This window comes from Aphelocoma coerulescens, chromosome 8, assembly GCF_041296385.1.
Source record: "Aphelocoma coerulescens isolate FSJ_1873_10779 chromosome 8, UR_Acoe_1.0, whole genome shotgun sequence".
Lineage (NCBI taxonomy): Eukaryota > Metazoa > Chordata > Aves > Passeriformes > Corvidae > Aphelocoma > Aphelocoma coerulescens.
In genome coordinates, this window is record NC_091022.1 from 26996627 (window position 1) to 27018422 (window position 21796).

A 21796-nucleotide genomic window follows, 5' to 3' on the forward strand; every position below is an offset into this window, starting at 1 on the left:
ATTATCCATGTTAAGTTATTATTTGTATGATTCTGAGAGGCACTTTGCAGTTCCCAGTAACAGGAGTATGAACTGTGAATATTAATGCATAACTAAATAAAATGAAATTTTCTACAGATATTTTGTAATGGCCTGAAAGATAAGAAAGACCTTTAACACGAAAATGTGTTTTGATGGACAACTGAAAGCAAGGAGTCTAACAATGGAAATTTCTCAGATTTTCTGGAATAGATGAGGAATTGACCAAATCCTGACTACCTCTAACAGCTGCATCTAGCTCAGGCTAGTGCAAGAAATGCTGTGTTCATACAGATCCTTCCTTCAGCAACTCTAAAACCTTTGTGGAGGATTATTATCCTGCTCATACAGACTGTGAAACTGCAGCACAGAGAAGTGATAGCTCAAGGTCGTTTAAAAGTCAGGAGAGTTTGGAAGAGAACTCAGATTTCTCAATCCCTGTCCAGCACTCTGCCCACTGGGCTCCACTGCCTCACTGAGGATCTGCCTGATAAAGCTCCTCTTCCAAACTGGACACAATTTAACAACTTTGAGGAGTTTCAATTCATAATATTGTTGTTTGTAATAATTTTATTTGATGGGAAAACAGACTTGCCTAACTACATCAGGTTCAAGTGCAAGGGAGTCCTAGGCCACCTGCAGGATCCACTTCTATTATTACCCTTGCAGACCAAATTTAGAGACAGGAAAGCAAACTGGATTATATCTAGATGGGCTTCTATAGGAAGAAATATCATTTTGCCTGGATTGACCCTATCTGACTATGTTTTAGATTAAAATTAGAGTGGAATAAATAATATTCATCATCCTGACAATTAATTGAAATGAAATCTTAGACTCTGAATCCCAAGGAATTTCTTCTGGAATGCTGTCAAAGTGCTGGATAAAGTCTTCTAAGCTTACACTGACCACTTTAGTGTGTCACCTAAAATAACTGCAAATGGGTTCAGGCATAGCTTGTCCAGTGCATCCCAGGCCCAAGTGATGACTTATCCAAAATGTGGAGGAGCACATCTGGCAGCCCAGCTGGTCAGTGTCCTGACAGATGTATTGGAGAAGGAAGTGCAGGAGGCATGGCTCAGGCTGATCTTTAAAGTCTGCTTAAGAAACTCTTACCTTGTTGAGTATTTAGTAGAATATTTAAATCAAATGTTTAAGACCTAAAGACGACTCAGTTGTTTCGGGGGTTCTGTTATACTGCTCAAGTGAGACCAGAAAGCTTGTTAGAGCACTTCAATTGCAACACAGACATTTCTACTAAAAATTGCTCTTATAAACTCAAACAACAATCAGACAAATTTCAGACAAGGCAAAATAAAGAGACTAAAACGACTTACAGAATTTCCTCTGGATGTCTCAAGCTAATTGCAAATCCTATGGCCTGGTATTTTCATTTCCACAGTCACAACTAAGGGCACAATGATTTTGATGTCATGTAAGAGGGATGAAATACATTTCCCATGTGAAATTAGAGTCTCCTCTTCAAGTTATGAGATATTTTTGCAGGCAACATGTCTTACTGCCTAATGAAAGCCAAAGCCTGAATATACTGCAGGAAGATTCACACACACTGCAGCCATGTAGGTGTGCTGTTTGACACCAGTGACACACAAAAAATATAAATATATTTGATTAAAGTTATTATTGTCTATTTAATAAGCAGACTCAGGAACTACAAATAAAAATAGAGGCTCATATCCTAGTGTGTTCCAAGAAGGGATCTTCACCTGATCTTTGTTTTTACAGCTCTGATCCCAGCAACCAACTGTGAAAACTTGCATAAGTACTCTAAGCACGATTGAAGCTACTCCTTTGTTAAATGGGGTATTACAAGTTAAAACCAGGGACAGAGATTCCTATTCAGGAAAATAGTGAAGATCTTAATTAAAATTAAACATATCTTAGCATTACTTTGTAAATCAAAGCTTACTTAAGCAGCTGACACTTCCAAAAGAAGATTGTAACAAGGCTACCCCAATGCAAAGGCATATTAATATTAGGAGGCATCAGCAACGTTATAATTTCAAAATTTTGCAAGTATGACATTTGGAATAACTATACTTCTGTTCAGTGTTAGTTTGACTGTCAGCACAAATATTTCAGACCATACCATTTATAAATTTATAAAGGAAAATGTATTGTTAAAGTTAAATAATATAGACAGAAGACAAAAAAAAGTTTTTCATGAAACTGTGAAACAACTCATTAGGCTTTGGGTGACTTTATGTATGTGTTTGTCACATCACTATTAGATCTGTTAGGAGGTCAGTCCTTTGTTATCTTGCAGTGTCTGTTTAGAACCTCACCCATAACCATAATATCAACAAATCAATGTACACACTACAGCATCAGCACACCATTGTATTATCAATTTGCAACACTATTACAAATATGAATATAGATTTGCTGTGGGCCAGGGGTCAATATTTTTTGATGTATTAATTTGTTTCACAGTTCTACTATTACTTTTCTCATCTATTAAGGCAGGCAAGAATGTTTCATAATATTAAAAAAAAATCCATTTAGCTGGAAGGCCTTTTGAGAGAGCAAAATCTCTGTCTTATTTTCTCTTCCCTGGTAATTTTCTATCATTGGAGGAACAAGAGGGAAACTTGATACTAATTTTAATCTATTTTGCCTGGCAAAACAAAATAAGAAATAGGCACAGCATGCACAACGTGTTACCTATATTTTGTCAGTTTGTGTTGTCTGTGGAGAATAGGTTGGCATACAAAATCTGAAATGGTTATTGAATCCCTCTTCTGAACAGATCCATATCCCCTTCCAGGAAGGAACTTGGGAGAGCCCTGCCTTGATCAGTAATTTTCCTGCGTGCATAGAAAGATCTGAAGCCTACACTGTTAAAGAGAAATGGGAGAGAGGCTCTGGCAGGGGCCTCAACACACACTGTCTCCAGCTGCAGAGCTGAGGGTGAACCCACATCCCACATCCTGGGAGCAACAGCAGGAACAGATTCCTCATTCCACACCAAGGTTGGAGGCAATGTGCTCCCAAATCCTGGTTTGGGGATGTAGGATGGAGAACAGACCAGTTCCTGAACCCTAATGTTAGACAAGTATGCACAGAGCAACTTCAGCTAAATGGGTATGGTGGGTGGGCTTTCTCATTGAGCCGAAGAAATAGGGCAAGATTTTAGTTGGGATCATTTATTTTCTTGCAGAATACATAGTCTGCCCTATCAGTTAGATGGAATTCTTACCCACTCACAGCAACCTTCACATCTAGAATGGTATTACTCATTCTCCTTAACAGAAACCTAGCACTGTGGTTTTGGTGGCACACTGAAAACTTATTTTGAACTTTCTTGTGTTTCAGATGGCAGTGCGTTGTCTCCCTCCAGATCTTGGATTACAGTCCACACTGAAAAAAAAATTAAAGTGATTTAAAGTTTAAGTGGATTTATTTGTAAATGCTGGTTGGGGCCTTCCCATAACGAATCAGCTTTTTCCCCTAAAAGTATTGCCAAGTACTAGTTAGGAAATTATCTATTTTCCCTTGCAAACGCTGTATTACATATAAGAATAAAGTATTGCTTTTTAAACAGGGGTGGATGTTATCACTTCAAATGTGCTTATATGTACTTCCTGTGCTTAGATACAGCCCAGCAATAACAATACCACAATTGCCAGAATGTATAATCTATAATGTGGCCCTGTGTAAATCAAGCCCCTGCTGAGCACGTCGCACACATCCTGCAGGATACCACTGCCATTCTCAATTGTTTCCGGTGAGCGCCGTGCATCTGCAGGAGGATTTCTGAGCTGTGCTCACACTGACTCCTAACTTACAACACTGCAAGTTACCTCCTCCCAGTAAGATTGCAGGCATAGAGCTGAAGCAGGTTTTGGTCATGATTGCCTAAATGGAAAACCAGAAAATCAGGCTTAGAGGAAAAAGAGTTTTGATCTTTTAAAAATACTTATGGGATTTCCAATAAAAGCACAAAATCATTGCAAATATTGCAAGGGAGAGTGTTCAGGATTTCAATTCAGTTGTTAAATTACTAAAATAATGCATACCTGGGGTTTTCACACCATGGACACTTAGATGTATGATCTTAGATACTCTGTCATTTCCTCTCTTTAGAATATAGTTTTTTTCTCTGTGCAAAATATCTGAAAAATAAACAATTTTGAAATAATTTTGCCAAGTCAAAGAAAAAGCAAAATCCAAACGAAACCAGAAATATATTATTTTAATTGCAAGACACATTGCAGCCATACACTCAGAACAAGCTTACAGGAATACTCTGACAATGTCACTGTCATGATTCAGTTAGTACAAGCTAACTCAACAGACTGACTCATAAATTACATCTACTTGACCTGCTCATGACTTTACATTTTCAGTTAGTTCTCAGATTAGATACTGATTTTTCTAAACAGATGTTGGAACCAATACAAAGTTTCAAAATACTGTAAACCACTTTAAAATATAATTTATAGATATGATCCTTAAAAAACCATGTAGGTGGCTGTTGTGTTATTTGACAGCTTTTAAAATGGGACTCAGTAAGTTTCTAACTCTCATTTATAACTGGGAGATAAACCATCTTTTCTGGCTATATATAATTTCCACTGAGTCTCTTACAAGCCAGAAGAATTTTAGTATGTTTTAAAATAATAATTTAGCAATTTAGAGGAAATATATTATGCAAACCCTGTTATTTTTCTCTGATACAGGCCTACCATACCAAAGAGAGATTCCAGCCAGGGGGAAGTCAATGCAGTGCTTGTCTGAATGGTATTTTAAATTATCCATTTTTCTTGCTGCTTTTGGTACAAAATTATGTGATGAATAAATGATTCAAACTTAATTTCTCCACTGCAGAAGCTGACAGGGAGTATTTCTTGTGCTAGCATGAATACCTGGGTTGCAGAGGTCCCTGAGGGGAGCAGGGCAGGGGTGCAAGAAACACCATGGGGCCAAGGGTAGCTGAAGAACTGACACACACATTCTGAGGGGAAGGGCCAAGTCCTTCTGCACTTCAGGTCTTCTGCTCTGCTACAAAGTAGTGTAGTCATTCAGATCCATACAAACAAATTTTTCCTGGAAGTTTTATTGTCTTTTCTTTACTGGATGGTACATTTGACATCTTACATTCCCTGTTACTGCCTTGTACTTTCTCTAGTCTGATCTCTTCTAGAAAGATGCTTGTAAACCTGATCATCTGTGCAGGTCCCTCTGAAAGCACTTCATACCCCTTTGGAATTAATAGTCAACTGTACATTAGCAGAGGACAGGGAGCCTGGATATCCCTGGATCTAGAAATCCCTGGATTATCCTCAGGAAATTAGGATCTGATGTGTCATAGCCACTCTAAGGTAACTGGAAGCTGTCTTGGCTGAAGTTGTGGATGAACTTGCTCATCAGGATCCAGGCTGATTCCTGCTGAAGTGACCCAGACAAACATAAGATAGATCCCAGTGCTGGCACAGGTAACCCTGCTAGGAAATACACAGCTCTTCATCAGCCTGTCTGCTAAACTCTGAGCTGCTTCTTCATTTTTGTACAGCATTTGGGACAGCCACAGGTGTGTGGATGCTGCTCTCGCTCAGCAGACAGACCCACCTCTGCTCACACAAGTGGTTTAAAAAAGAGCTTGCAAACCTGTGATATTGTGCTTATGAAATAATTATAAATTCTTTAATGATGCAGCTACTTTAGTCAGCCACAAAAACAAGGTAGATTTATCAAATTATTTTTGCCTTATTTGTTGCAAACTTCTTAGCTGTGGCACCACCTTGTGGACATTACCACGTGGAGTGAGAATTTGGTGGCAAAAAAGCAACTAAACCAGGAATTTTGGAAAAACAGCTATGGTCACACATGGCTTGCTAAAGGAGAGTAAAATAACTACACTTTAAAAACTATTCCTCAAAATCCACCTAAGAAATAAAATGCATAATAAATACCATCATTAGGGTGCTCAGTTGTCTTTGCAGCTTTTACCAACTCTTTTGCCTGCCAGCCAGGAGGAGTGGCAGCTTTCAAAACTGCTTTTGTTCCTTCTCAATTGACTAAGTAGCAGCATCCAAACCCCAGTTCTGCTCTTGCTGTACATGCAGACATAACTTGTACACCTACCCCAAGCAACAAGATTTGCAAAGTCAGAATCATACTACTGAACACACGGAGAAAACTTTGGGTCCTACTCCAAAAATGTAAACTCAACAGTGAGATTGGTGGCCAAACTAAGCCAAAAGAAAAACAATCTGACAAAGATAAACTGGTGGATCTTTTAAATGCTTGCTGAAACACAAACCAAACAAAAATAAATTTAAATTTCACCCTCTTGGCCATTAGATTCTCAGAACCTTTTGCAGATGAGGTAACAGGGTGTTCCTGTTATGAACTCTCTTATCTGCTCTATGGGCAAAGCAGGAAAGCACAGGGGAGCCAGAATTTATAACACAAGATCTCGAAGTTCAGTGCAGCACATATTCACTCTCGGTGTGCCTGTCTGAGCAAACTTGGGGAGCATGAAATAAAACACAGAATTGCATTTTCTATTTCTCTCTCTTCAGTAAGTAACTTCATACAACCTGGCATTTGCACTAGCATAAAGCACAGGAGATGATGAAGACTTGCACCAATCTCAGACTTGCTAAAATGAAATACTGAGCACTGCAGCCAGGGAAGCCAAGTCATCTCCAGTGGAGCTCATCCTTCTCTCTAGAACAGACACTACTCTTGTTGCACCTGGTGTCCTTCCTGTGCAAACAGCAGCATTGTACTTGTTTTACCAAAGAACAGAGAGTAAAATGTCATCTTTTTTTCTTACTATAAAATTAAAATATCTTTTAAAACATGACAATGACAACACGATTTTTACAATACAGATATGTTTTAAAATTGTTTCTCAGAAATGCACTTTTATTTTGTCTATTCTTCATCTCAAAAAGATGAAAGAGTTTACGCTGGTAATTTTTTTTTCCTTTGGTATATTCATACATAAACATTACAGTTATTTTACTTTTTGTGCTTGGTAATTCTTTAGTATAAGTGCAGTGTTTTGAAAAAAAATATAGGGCTTTCAAACTCCTAGTGATTATTCTTAGAGATTAACTGTTGTTTTCAATTTAACTTAATTATTTGCTTCAGAAAAAATTAGGCATTGGCTACCCCTTACATACACTGAGTGCAGCGATTCTCTTTCACCTTAGGCACCATTAATGTAATTTTATTCCCCACTGCAGTTAGTTGCATAGTGCAGCCCCATTAATGGCCCTGGATGTATCTGCATGGAAGTTTTCACCCACAAAATTGCAGGAGCAGTTACTGTAAACATGGGGTGAGTGACACACAAAAGACTGAACCAAGTTTATTCTTATGCTGAACTCAGTTTCTAAAAATATCTTATTTCTTATTGTTTTGAGCATGTGAAAATGTCATATTTGTGTCCATCACATCCAGCTTATTTGCTTTCAGAAAAGAAGCTAATAAGCTGTAAGGCAAAAATAACCTTAAATCTCCAAAATGGTATTTTCTCCACAGACTTGGAACTCCCTTGAATGTTTTAATTATCTCTTTCCTAAAAGCCTACAAAGTAGCATGGCACTAGATTAAAATAATTTTCTTTGCTTTTCTGCAACAACTGATTTCTTGCTGAATTAGCATATCAACTGCAAAACCAATTTCCACAGCATCAGTGACCTTATGCCACTTTATGTATTACAGCAGAGAGAGAGAAATGGTTTCAAAGAGCTGTAACAGTTTAAAATTATTCAGTATAAATCCACTTATTGAACTGCTACATGCAGGAGACAAAGCCCTGAAATTATGTTGCTAACCTGTATGGCCTAAAGTCAGATTTCTGCATTTTTAAATGCTGCACCGACTGACACAGAGTCGTGGTGGGTATTATCAGAAAATGGGATGGAAATCTGTTCAGGCTGGAAAATCCTGGGAGGGAGAGAATGAAAGAGAGAGCAGCAGCACCCCAAGGAAGAGATCATGGGGGACACAGCCCCTGTGTGGGAACAAAGAGAGAAGTGGAGAAAGGGACCAAACCCTACACATGAAAGTTTCAGGGGGTCCTTCAACAAGAGTAGAATTTTTGAGGTGACATCCAGTAAGGCTGCAGAAAAGGATGGACAAACCCAGACTCCTTGAGCTCATATGCAGAGCCAATTTGGTCTACATAAAAACTAAGCACACAACTCTCCAGCTATCAAAAGACAAGGTAATATTATTATGTTATTTAATACTCTTTAGAGGGAATGAAGGTTGCATAAGCCTCTATGCTTATTAGACATTAGATTTAATTTCCTGTATTACTGAGAAATGGGTGACTTGGAGCTCAGCCAGGCTTGGATAGATATAATAGGTTACACATTTATAAAGGAAATCAGTACAAGTAGGAACTGCTGCTCGAGGTGTCAATTCAAAGTAATACCCTCCCCACCAAAAACCCCATCCCACACAGGATAGAGGAGACTGAATCAGAGGAGATGTGCTGTAAAAGCATTAAGTCAGGGGAAAGTGGTGCAGAGACAGCAACTAATGACTAAGTACGTTTGACCTCCATGTGCTATTTTTGTCTGAAGTCTTAATTTTGTGTTTTCACAATGGGTTCATCCCTAGCAAAACTTGATGCCCTCTAATAATTATCATAGGTATTATTTATAGATTTATGCCTTGGTCTGTCAGACCCAATGTGACTCCATATATTGATAATAAAGAAACACATTACTTACTGTTTCATTTGATAAAGTGCAAAACCAGACCAAAATCAAATGCTTTATAATATATTTATTTCCTAATTACTTGTGCAGTGTTGCTCAATTTCTTGTTTTCCAGCATGCTTTCCTTTTTCCTTAGAGGCAATATATAAGACAAAGAATTTTCAAAAGAAGGAGGATCTGGGAATTTTCAATACTGCAAGTTAGTTCCTTGGCATTTTCATGATGAAAAACCACAGGTGAATCTTCCCACCACTATTCAGCTGATTTAAAAAAAAATACATTATCTTTGCCTTTCAACATAAATCTTGTTTCAACATAAATCTTTTTAAACTATGAAAGCCCTTTCTGAATTTCATCTTTCCTCTTATTCAGAAGGTGCTGTAAGAATAGTTACAAACTAAGTGCCATAGAATATGCAATGTAATTATATATTTTGATTTTACCTTGCTCAAATTATGATATTCTCTACTCCTTGAGACATAGTATGTGCTTATTACTGAAGAAATATGTCAAAATACATTGTAATTTGTTAATATTACTACTGGTATGGAAAGAAAGGGTGGAACAAACCAACAAATAAATTCTGAATCATAAAGCACCAAGTATTAATTTCTAGAGTAAAGTATATGGTAAGATTTTACAGAGCAAGATTAAACTAAAATAAGTGTGTTCAGATAAAGAGAGGTTGTTACCATCTGCAGTCCAGCTGAAGTGAGAGAATATTATGGGTATTCAGTGTCATTAAGACCCAAGTAATTTCTGTTTTGTATTTTCAAGTGAAATATCACTCTGATGAGACATTCAGAATACTTAGCAGCTCCCATTATGCCTTTTCTGGGCCTCAGCCATCTGGATGAATTTCTAGGGTCACAGCCTTTGCTCTTCTTAGGATTCCTCCACAGTCAAGTTCCAGCTAAAACACTGACAAGACCCAAGCAAACTGCCTCAAATATTCCCAGTCTGGAAGCATCTCTGGAGATCACTCAGTCCAAGCCCAGCTCAAAGCTCGATCAACCAGGGCAGGGTGCTCGGGACCTTGCTCAGCTGGGTTTGGAGTTTCTTCAACGATGTCAACTTCAAAACCTTCCTGGGCAGCCACAGGACAGATGCTCTCCTTCTCCATCCTCATGGCCCTTTCCTGCACTCACTCCAGCTTGTCCATGTCCTTCCTGCTGTGGGGAGCCCAGAATGGGGCACAGCACTTCCACTGAAGTCCCACCAGTGCTGGGGAAAGGGGAATAATCACCTTCTTTGACTTCCTAGCAATGCTCTTCCTAATGCAGCCCAGGATGCTGCTGAGCCTCTCTGCCAATATATAGGTTTACAGATATAATAGAATTTTAAGAACATGATGAGTTATGTATTTCCAGGGTCTGTTCTATATCAGGGAAATACAAACTATATTATTTTCCTAATACATGTTTTATGTCAGTATCAGGGATTGTATTTATGTTCTCATTACATGATTTCCTAAATAACTGGCCCATTAAAACCAGTTGTTTGGGATGATTACACAGCGCTTTGTAAAAACATCTGTGCACAGATTTCTAAAGGTAATGCTGAAAATCTTGAAGTGCAGACCAGGGTATCTTCTCAGGAATGAAGCCATCTTGGAAACTGCAATTCTAGAAGACAGGAATTCTCAATTTCATTGTGTTGTTAAGTGTTAAAAGATAGCAGATTAATTACTATTATGTTCAACTCACAGATAACCTTTTGTAGCAGTAATATCCAGCTTATAAACTTCCAGTTTCCAAAAGCACTCCACACTGTTTCAGAAGCCAAAAATCCAGTTCTCCCTAATGTATTCCTGAGAACCTTCCACTTCCTCTGCAGCTGCCACAGTGTAACTGTGGACAATACACTGATGTATTGACAATACACAAATTTTCTGTGGAAAAAGGTCCATACACTTTCCAGTGGGTCCTCAGGCAGCCTAAAGCAATGAGATGGTCTATCAGATTTGTTTGTCTTGGCAAGGAAGAGAGCAACCTTGTTCTTGAAAAATCTACATTTAGTTCCCCCATCTATAAACAATTTTCATCAGTACTTCCATCTGCAGGGTAAGTCTTTCTTTGGCAAACAATTTGCAATGTTTCTTGTGATACATGTCAAATTGTTTCTGCTCTGCATGAGCTATAATGACTTAAAGGACCAAAGTTCCATGTGGTGGAAGGAGTTTGTTCCCTCTGAATCCAGGGGTACCTTTACTGCCCTGGTTGGTCCATGATTTCTTTGCTTTTCTTACAGTCTGTGACTGCAGAAAACAGGAATAAAACTCCTTGCAATTAGTGACATAGCAGCACATGAGCCAATACACTGTCTAGCTAATGTCCTTTTACCTTCTGGAACAGTTTAAAGCAGGATGCAAAATATTCTTCCAAAAATATACAAAGTCCTTTCCATCCACTTTCCTGTAAAGCTATGCCAAAAGCCCTGGGAAAGCCTTTTGACTGCAGCCTACATGCTCAAAAGAAATCCAGGAGACTGGCAAAACCCCACAACATAATTAGGACAATGCTGGGACTCAGATTAACATAATGGAAAGCAAACACCTTTCATACCACTCCCAGCTCTCACATACCCATGCTTAAGGGAGATTAAAATTCAGATGCTCTGGAGCAGAGTAGCTCTTCCCAAAACAACACTAGATTGGCCCAGGTGGCTAGAACCTGCACAATTTTTCATGGACTGACTTTCAAACTGCCTCATAGCTGCCTCTTGGTCTCAGAGATGTTGAATATCTTTCTCAGCTTTTTCCAACACAGACCAGATGTTCTGTTGTGATAATTCTCTCATGGGCCTTTTCCATTTTGACTCTCCATCATCTAGGGATCCAAAGAGACATTACTTGAAAAACAGGAACCATAAAAGAGCCAGGAACTTATAAATTAAAACATAAACATTAATTTGTTTTCCAAAATACAGATGTCTTTTGTCAGTTCAAGCCTCGATCTCTCCACCAGTTAAACGCAGCAGTTGTTCTGTGGAGGCATGCACTGGAAATTAGCCAATGGGCATTAACTTTTGGTTCTGATTGAACTGAGGAAAATTTGAAACAGAAACACAGAATTAAAAGTTGTGATAGCAATTATTGTCTGATAACATTTTAAAATGTTCACGACGTTAATACCAGAAGTGTCTTGCCATAAGGAATTGTAAATTAGTGAACCTTTTTGGATGAGGCTCAGGAGACATTTGGGTTTTCTTTGGTGACAGCAGGGACCTGTCCCTCTCCTTACCTGGCTGATATGGCACAGGGACCAGGATCCATCCCTGGGGAAGTGGATCCTATGATGGTGACTGAATGCACTGGGGTCACAGCAATGTGGCACCACCGCAGCTCTGCACAAAGGGACTGGGCTGGAAGAGGAAAGGACACAAGACAGAGACAGCTTTAAAAGAACAAACACAAGTGCTCAAGGTTCAAATGCATAGATTTAGTTTTGTATTGACATAACACATCAGGCCTTGTTTTCAAATGGCCACTGAAAATTCATCTTTTTTAATCACTTTTTAAAATCACTTGATATATCAGTATTATTACATCTTTAAACATTTTTATCTCAATAAAACTTTGAAAATATTTAAAATAGCAGAAAGGCTAGAGGCAACAAAAGAAAACATCTATAAAAATGTGCATAATAAAGAGATAAAGATGAAAAGTTACTATCTTTTTTTAACATGACCTACATGTGAACTAATTTTTTATCTTTAAAAAGTAGCAATTCACAAGTCACACCTCTTCATTCCCTTTGAAATCAATTTTATACACCTACACAATCCTTCTGACAGTGGATTACTGCGGGTTTACACTCAAACTTTGAGTTTCCAGTCCTGCTGTATTTTCTTGAAAAAATCTATTAGTACAAGAGATACATACTACTCTGCAACTTTCAGCTATGAACCCTCTGCAACTGGAAATTTCATTGTACATATTAGCAGGGAAGGTATAACAAATTACTGTTCTTGATGTAATCAGTTCCCTTCCTTCTCATATGGGCATAAACAAACAACTGTAATTTATAATACAATCCAATCCAAGAAGTATCACAGAATGCTTGCCCTTATCTTCTACTCCTTCAGAGCCTTTGCTTTTACCAATACTTACTTTTTCTAGAGCCTTCTGCTCAGAATTAGGCAGTAGTCTGTCCTTTATACCAAGGCTTGTCCTTCCTCTGTACTACAATGAACTCACTTGGTGGAGCAGGGAGTGAGCAGCCCTTATTCCCTCTCTTGACACCATTGAAATAAATCCTTGCTTTCCAACACCCTTTTATGACAAGCTTTACATCTCCATTTTCTGTTCCTAGGCTACAGCCCCTCTAGATTTCACACCATACTAATATCTGTCTGTACTCCTCTTGCTGAACTGTTCATACTTTATTATTTAAGTGCAGGGAATTCTAAGTAGCTGTTCCCACTTCATCTGCTCTTCCCTTGAGGGGTGAACTAGCATCTGCTGTTCCCTGTCTCCTGAGGAAGAAACAACTTCCACAGAAAGGAGCTGCAAAGATCCTTTCACGGCTTCACTTCTCACTAAGAAACATTTTGATTGCTTGTGCTGGTTCCAGCAGAACTTGCTCTCAGGTAAAAATTGTAGTCCCATATATTGCTAAAGTTTTAATATTCTCTTCCTTAAGGAGCAGACTGAGGTAAAAATTTGGAATATAAATTCTTCTCAAAGGTTTTGCAATGGCTAAGACAATGCATCAAAGATACCCTTCATAAAAAATGTAGAATTCTATTCCAAAAGAATATGAAAAGCAAAAAGAGTCAGCCAGGCATGGACATTTCAGTGAATTTTTTAGTAATATACTGATAATGTGCATTTATAATTGTATCTGTTAGCTTTTTAAGAAAGGTGACTTTTTCAGATATATATATATGTTACAAATGAGTTATTTATTAAATTCTAAAGACTACTGAATGATGAAAATCTAAGTATTTCAATTCAATATGAAAAAAACAGTTATTTTAAACCTAAACTGTAAAGTGACAGATGTACAGTCACTTTTAAAGGTAATTTTAAGTAGTAAAATGTATTGTAGCTGGTACATCTTAAAAGTGAAGATTTCATCCAGATTACTACTGGTAAAAACTAAAAAATTATTTTCTGGCTTTACAATGTCCAGATCCTGAACTTTTGCCTCTGTTAGTCCCCTTGCTCAGTTAAACATCCATGTGTAGGAATAGCAACCCCTGTCCTCCTCCCATCAAAGGGGCTGTTTTGGCACCCTGTTCACATGCCAGAATCTTTTTTCTCTTGGCATCCCTTCCAAGTAAGCCACTCCAACAAAACTTTCCCTGGACACACCACCTTCACAGAAAAAGAAGTAGCTACATTTTCAGCGGGAGGTGTTTCATTTGGAGGCATTTCTGCCAACCTTTCCCTAGATGTCGCCACTTTTTCTGGCTCCTTCATTACAGCCTTAATTAATACATGGAAAACTATCATGAAGATTCCAACTTTCTTCATAAGGAAGAAACAGAAAACTATCATAGAGTAACCCAATTTCTTCAGAGCAACAAAAAGCTATTCTAATTATATGTATATAATATTCTATTTAATAGAATGTATCTAATATATCCTACCAGTGTCATAGTGAAAACAGAAAATAGCTTTTATCACAGGCTTGTTTTCACACCCTTTTTACCTTCCTAACACTCTTCCTACCAAGTCTGTTGACTCATTGATTCTGGAGTTGTTTGACCTCTTCCATTAATTTGTGCTGCAACAAACAATTTCCTTAAGGATATTTCCAAAGTTTCCAGATTCAGTTTTCATGCATAATTTGCTATTCTTTCTCTCTTAACAATTTTTTCCAAAGGCTGTCCTTCTGCCCTTATATGATTTTGCCACTTAAAGACTCATTTATACTATCCAAATGCTACAGGACACTATTTTGGGAATTCAAGGCAGGATTCAGGCTTGTGGTTTAGCTGATTTGGAGTTCAAACAGAGTTCTGAGGACACCATCCTTGTTTCCACCCCTGTGTTAATATCCCTCTCTAATTCACAATTCCTTCCTGTGGAAATAGTCTTTGAAAAGCATATTCTGATTTCTACACATGAATGAAGTTTTCATACTGTCCGGAAATATGAAGACTCTCCAGTTTATTGCAAAGACTATCAAAATATCTTCAGATTTTCTAAGTATTTCAAATTTCAGTTGTGCTGAAGTAGTCATTGATTGGTTGTCCACAAGATGGGGCTTCTACAACAGAGATCTTTCAATCCAAATTTAAGATTCTGATATAAAACCTATGAATGGCACCACAGTTGACAGGAACATACTTTGAAATTTTGGCACAGGAATGGTCCTCACTGCATTCCTCATTTCTCAGGAAATCAAAACAGCAGCAAGTAATTTTATCTTGTCCTTAACCCTTGCACTGTGCTGGTATACAGCTTGTAAGTCAGAGGCAAAATGCACCATTGTAATCACCCTGTCATGCAGAGATTCTGTGCAGTCACCTATGTCTAAATGAGTGTTTGTGGAACAGCACACAGACCAAAACACTAAATGGAGTGTTTGTGGTTTTCTAAGTCAATATGCAGCCTGATACTTGAATTTCTGAAGCAGCATGCAAGTCCACTGCTAAGATGATAACACTTCCAAATAAAAGTTAAAGTAGCTCCATAGAGTGTGCAATTTCTGTAAACTTAACTGAGAAAGGGGACAGTTTGCTGTTACACAAACTAACTGTAGGCATGCACTTCACAACAGAGGAGAAGAAAAATAGTTTTTCTTTAGACACAAAAATTTTGAAACATTTAAAAGAAAGAATAGACTAACAGTACCTTTAGCTCTCTTGTTTCACTGTGGTAACTGTTTGTTGAAACAGTATGTTCTGCTAAAAAAAAAAAGGCCTCTCTCCTCTTTTGTCATGTAAGTAAACAAGCAAGATTTCCATGTCTTATAGGAATCTCCACACAACCAAAATAAAGACAGACTAAGGAATTGTACAATTACCTTCTTGTACTCCTTTTCATACTACTAGAGACATCAGGAAGCCTTAACTTACGATAATTTCTGTTTTCTGCATGATATAGTTATTTCCTAGAATTATTTTTCAGGAAACACAGTAGTGTTTGAGCATGCAAAAGCAAATACTGGTACAAATTTCCAGCCTGTTCCTCCAAGAGGAGGCTGTACACACATGGACTAATCAAAAAGCAAAACTAAATGTTAAGGAGAAACATTTCTGACCAGAGGGCAAAGTGAATTTCCCAAGGGCAGTCATTCACAAGGACCCCATACTTTTAGTACAAAATCTTCAGTGGTTCCTTCTCACATTCCTTCTGTTCAGTCTCCAGTAACTTGTCTCCTGCAATTCAGCCAGCTAAGCTCTCACAGACCACAGTTTCAACAGGAAGTGCAAAATAGTACCCTTCAGAATAATCATCTGGAGAAGCATAAAATAAGAAAATCTAAGTAGGCAGGAATTACATGGAGAAGGATAGCGAGTGACAGGGGCTACAAACGATGTGTTAGGAAAAGGGAAGGACACTAAGTTTGATCAATGGCATTTTTGCACACACTAAATGATATTCTCTTTACCCAACACTGATGTTTTAACTGGATCACTCTGTGCAGCTTGGGGTATCATGCTTACTGGAAAAGTGGACCAAAGAAGGAGGCCGCAGGGCAGTGAAATATGGGAGATTTACAACTCATATCCATAAGGAAAAACTGAAACAAAGCATTGTAACAGTTTCCAGACATCTAAAATTGCTGTAACAATACACACATGACACATAATAAAGAGTTTGACTTGTAGCAATCTTACTAAATTTTCTGAAGCAGTAAGGGATTAGAACACAGTACCTGTAGCCATCATTCAGTATCCAGAAAGAGTTTCAACAGTTTTCTGTCAAGGAATGACAAAGACATGGGTGATCTTGGACTTGGGCAGAGTTGTCTGACAGAAGGTCACACTCCCTAGGTTCTCATGAATCCTTCCAAATGTCATTTTATCACTCTGTTATTGCAGAAGACCTACAGTTACCTGCAGGAAGAAAATAGATATTTTTAGGCTACAGGAAGAATGGTGAAAATCAGAAAAATAGGAAGACTACAGAGAAGGTGAATAAGAGGTGTTTTAAGATGTGCAGCAGAATGCATATTTAAGTTGAACAAACAATTAACTCATCAATTCACTTTCAAAGAGGTACAAGCATTTTGGATAGTACCTTATTGTTGCAGAGAACTGGAGGAACAAAAAGTCTAATGAACTGGCCCCTGGTAAACTGTGGATAGAGTTCACTCCTTGCAAATTCAGAAAATACTTAAACACAGCAGAAAGTGAAGAAAGACAAATGATTATATTAAAAGTTAAAATTAAAATAAAATTTAGAAGATTAGTTAAAGCATAGATTTCTGTGTATTGACTATCCACCACTTGTTGAAAGCCAGCCCAATACTTGTGTCCCAAAGCCTGTCAGGAGGACATGTCAGCATGTCACACTCTGCTCAAACATACCAGCTTTTCTGCAGGAACTGTGATTTCTTAATATTCTACTATTGGGAATGTCACCACCCACTCTACTTACCCAATTTTTTACCTACTGACATATTTTCTTACTGGAATTTTCTAAGGATATAAGGAAGCGTGAGAATCAAAATAACACAGCAGTAGAACATCTGCTGTAAATCACCTGAGAGAAACAAAACACCATAAACCAGCCAGGAACCTTTTGGGGTTATCTCCAATAATCTACTGCAACTAAAACCATTCCTGAGACACGTGACCTAATCCGCCTTCCAAAGCCTTCAGCAAATGAGATTCCCAGATAATCATTTTCAGTGCCAAACTACATTTGCAGTTTGAAATAATTTCCTAATGTCTACTTTAAATCTCCAAGTGCATCACCTCTTGCCCTAGACCCAGTGAACATAAAGAAAAACTCACTCCTCCTCTCTCTGCAGAGAAACAATTTACATTTTGAAAGATCATTACCATTTTCCCCAACACCTTCCTTTTCTTCAGACTAAACTACCCCAATTCTTTCAATTTCTCCTCTTAGATCATGTTTATAGGTCTCTGATCATTCTTGCAGTTGAGACTGTGGCAACATGTGGTACAAGGAGAAAAAGGAAAATTGACTCCTACACAAAATTCACGAGGAAGCTGGGTGACAAAGGGTTTGTTTGAAGAGGTTACTTTTGTATGATGACTCTCTGCTTTGTTGCTTGTGTGTTTCAGTGCCAAAAAACATGTTCTTTCTGTTCTTTGTGGCACACAGTGCAGGTGCCCCAGTGCACAGAATAGGTAGGCATTACACTCCTTGCTGAAAAAACATTTTGGACCTGGGGAAAACCATTATTATGGAAGGCAAGTTATTTTTGTCAATAATGGAATACTTCTCCTTACCAAGATGGCCTCTTCAGGATAAATTGATTTAAGTGATATTTGTGATACAAGGATAATTTAGGCAGAAGTTTAAGTAATTTTTAGAAACATGAGTAAAATCCTGCCTCACAAAGTACATTTCAGGGAAATATATTAATTCCATAATTGCTTTCTAGTGCTGCATTCACTCTGTCTCAGAAAACAATATGCTGTTGTAATATACACTGAGAAACGTCTACAATTCAGCTAAAATCAACAAAACTAAAAATAATCATGTGCATTTTAGAAGAAGCCATGTTCTTTATAACTAGATAAATTAATTCCACCATTCCCATAATCAGATTCACATACATAATAGAAGAATGTAATTTACTTCCATTCTCCAGAGGTATACAAAGTCTTTTTTTTTCCTTCCAGAAAAAGGTTTTAAAATTGCATTGTGTTCTATTCACCAACATTACCCAAGCAAACAGAGTTATCTCTGAACCTCTGCGTACCATGGCATGGAAAGATTGCACTCAGAAGTTAACTGGGCTTCTGTGTATGAATTGGGAAAACAATCTTATCCAGAAGAAAGATAAGACATAATGAGAGATGATAAGTGCTGGGAAAATAAGCTTGGTGGAAGAAAAGGAAGTGAAAAAACTTTTCCATGCTGAGGACAGAAAAGGTCTTTCAAAAACTTTTGTTGAGCATGACACATTAAACATATCCAAAATGTTGTCCAACAATAACATGAGCATGGATCACGTAAACTGGTGTTATCAAAGGGTCTTTCATCTAAAAATGAGGCAATTCATTATGTCAATTTTGCAGAGAAACTCTTAACAAGAAGGACTTTTTATGTCCTCCATGGATTTTAGATTTTTAACTCAAAATGGAACAGATTTTTCAGTAAGATAGTTCATAATCTCTGGCTAGCTCGTATGAGCCTTAAGAACACCACAGTATGTAACTCGCCTCCTCTCATATCAAAAGCCTATAAAATAAAAAAATAAACTTTGTCTGCATTTCAATTTTGAATTTCAATTTTGTTTGGAAAAATAGATGTCACTTGGAAGATGCTAGCTGCCAGAAGGTTGCTAGCTGCCAAAAAGTGGTTAGAACAGACCTGTGTATGACATTGTTGTACCGAGATGTACCAGAACATGAATCCTGTACACTGGTAAATTTCAGAACATCTCCATTTCCATTCTGATGGAATCCAACAGATTACAGCCAACTGTTTAAATGTCTACAGGTGAGAAAAAGTTCCATTGACTTCAGTTGCCAGTTCTGTATTGATATTTGTCTGATATTAGTCTGACAAGAATTTTTGTATTTGCATTATCTTTTCTATCTGTAGTATCTATGTAGACCTAAACCACTACATTAATATTTCTTCCTCTATAGGAGCATTTTAAGGCTCTAGAAGATCCATTCTCATCATTACTTGTTCCCCAAACTAAGTAGAGGAAGTCAAAACCAGAGAGAACTGAAGTAATCCGTTAAACTGCCCTATGTTTCTGCTAGAACATCGAAACCATACTCATAAATCACATCCTCTGAGGACCCATCCATCTGCTTCCTTGTCCCCAACATGCAAAAAGCGTGGTAGCAAAAGGAGTAGGCTCACAGCTACACCTCAGCATACGCAGGGATATTAAAAGATATTTGTGAACACAAGAATTCTTCCATTTTCCCATCTCCTGGACTGCTTTTGAGCTGGTGGTGCAAAGCCATTGTTAATGACATAACAGGAGTGAGTGGCCTTGAAAAGCAGTGCCTTCAACCACTCCTACTTCAAAGAATCCAGGCATGCCTGGTAGTAGCTCTTCCCCCTTCAGAGCTCTCACAGGTGCAGTCTGTCATGTTGCAAGGCCAAACATGAACTGCTGCTTCCTCTCTGGTCTCTGTGAGTCCACCATGAAAAGCAGATCTCTTCTGGCACTTGCCAAGTCTGCATTTTTAAAAACATGCTCAGATTTGGAGCATCCTGTACCTACTAATGGGAAAGTTTTAAATGGGCTTGGCATTCCTTCTGGAGATCTGCCTCAAGGTAAATAAATGCAACATCTATACTGTAAGACTCAGAGGAAATTCTACCTATGTCCTGACTGCATATCAGGATGAGACCAGTTTGCACTCTGGCTTCCAGAGAAAGGCTCTCTTGGCATGTCAGCCAGCAGGGAGACACCACAGGTTTCCATAGGACCTCCTCACTGCAGAGGATCACAACTGTGATCACAGCCTCACACCAAGGCACAGTGTGACCTGTGGTTTCCACTGAACTACACCAATGATACAGGCCAAAAGCCTCACAGAGAAAACAAAACATGAAATAACAGCTGAATAAATAAGTCTTTCTGGTTACCCGTAATCTCATTCCCAATGGTGCCACTGCACAACTGAAAATACCACTGACAACGCTGGAGTTTCATCACCAGGTTCTCACAGCAGACAGCTCTGACATTGTCTTAACCTTGAAATCATGACTGGGTGAGGCAGTGGTTCGCTGGATCCCCTCCAACAATTGCTTCCCTAATTCTATTAAACCAAGCCAAGAGACTCATAGGATAAACACCCAAATGAGCAAACCATGTACAACAGTCATTATTTGCAATGCACCATTGCAAGCCTCTCTATCTTGAACAACAATCACAATTCCTGCCCCATTTTCAGTTTCCTCGAAAAGCCTGAAACTGAGTCAGAACACCATAAATGGCAGCAATCACAGGCTTTACACTGGGGTTGTTTAACTTACCCACTGATAAGCAGCAAAACAAACCTCCCTGAACAGTAATAAAATGAAATCTCCAAGAATGAACTCATATGGATAATCAGCAAAAAGTCTGATCCCAGACTGAGGTCCATCAGCAAAGGCTGTGGAGCCAAATATGTCACTGTGAACAACAGGTCTGTAGATACTCTGACCCGAGATGGGAGCTCTTGGTGCAAAGCAGGCCTGAACTGTATCAGCAGAGAACATGGTGATAAGCAGCAGCCACGCTGTACTTCTTTACAGACTGGACTTTCCAGCTGTTCTCATCTGCACCACATTTGCTTCACTTTAAAAAATAATTTGCTTTAAAAATTGGATTTTAAAATATTTTCCATGGTGTGAATCTGAAGGCCAAGGAGGGATTTTGAGGAACCATCACAGATGACAAACATGGGAAGAACACTAATAGGACCATCCTGTATTCTCTTTGTGGGTCAGTGCTGGCACAGTAACACAGTGACACAGGGGCAGTCACTCTCCTCAAATTTGCATTTATCAGTACTTACCTATACTTATATCCAAGTACGAATATATTTTTATGAAGGAAAAAGAAGGAGCTAAATATATGGCTTATTAGAGTATCTGCTTACCACATAAAAAAACCTTTAGAAACGCAACAGCCAAGTGCCTGTTGCTGGTTTTGCTGCACACTGGGGTTCACTGCCGTGCCCCTCGGATCACGCCAGCGACCACCACAGGGAACCCCCTTCCCTGCCTGGGGACCCGCCCGCGGGGGATCCCATGGGAAGGTACCTGGGCCTCGCACAACCGCCCCAGCAGGGGTGGGCCGCGTGGCGCGGGCGGTCCCCGCTGCCGCCCCATCCCGTCCTGTCCCACCCCGCCGGGCCCGAGCGGCCGCTGGCTCCGCCATGCCCGGAACACAAACAAACACCGCGCTCGGGGGCGGAGCGAAGCGGCTCCCACCATTTTGGGGCCGGGGGAGCCAGCAGGC

At 38.8% G+C, this 21796-nt stretch overlaps 1 long non-coding RNA gene across 4 annotated transcripts; it reads right to left on the minus strand.

Moving 5' to 3' along the window:
* Positions 1-1676: 1676 nt before the first annotated feature.
* Positions 1677-21684, minus strand: LOC138114200 (uncharacterized). Of its 4 annotated transcripts, none has more exons than XR_011152525.1 (7): positions 21598-21684; positions 16559-16739; positions 11969-12089; positions 11311-11554; positions 5955-10662; positions 4059-4154; positions 1677-3897 (listed from the first exon to the last, which is right to left on the minus strand). It is a non-coding gene; the product is annotated as an uncharacterized lncRNA (long non-coding RNA). The 4 variants fall into 4 exon arrangements; XR_011152524.1 differs by having other exon boundaries at positions 5955-10351; positions 10433-11554; XR_011152523.1 differs by having other exon boundaries at positions 1677-3399; positions 5955-11554.
* Positions 21685-21796: the final 112 nt, after the last annotated feature.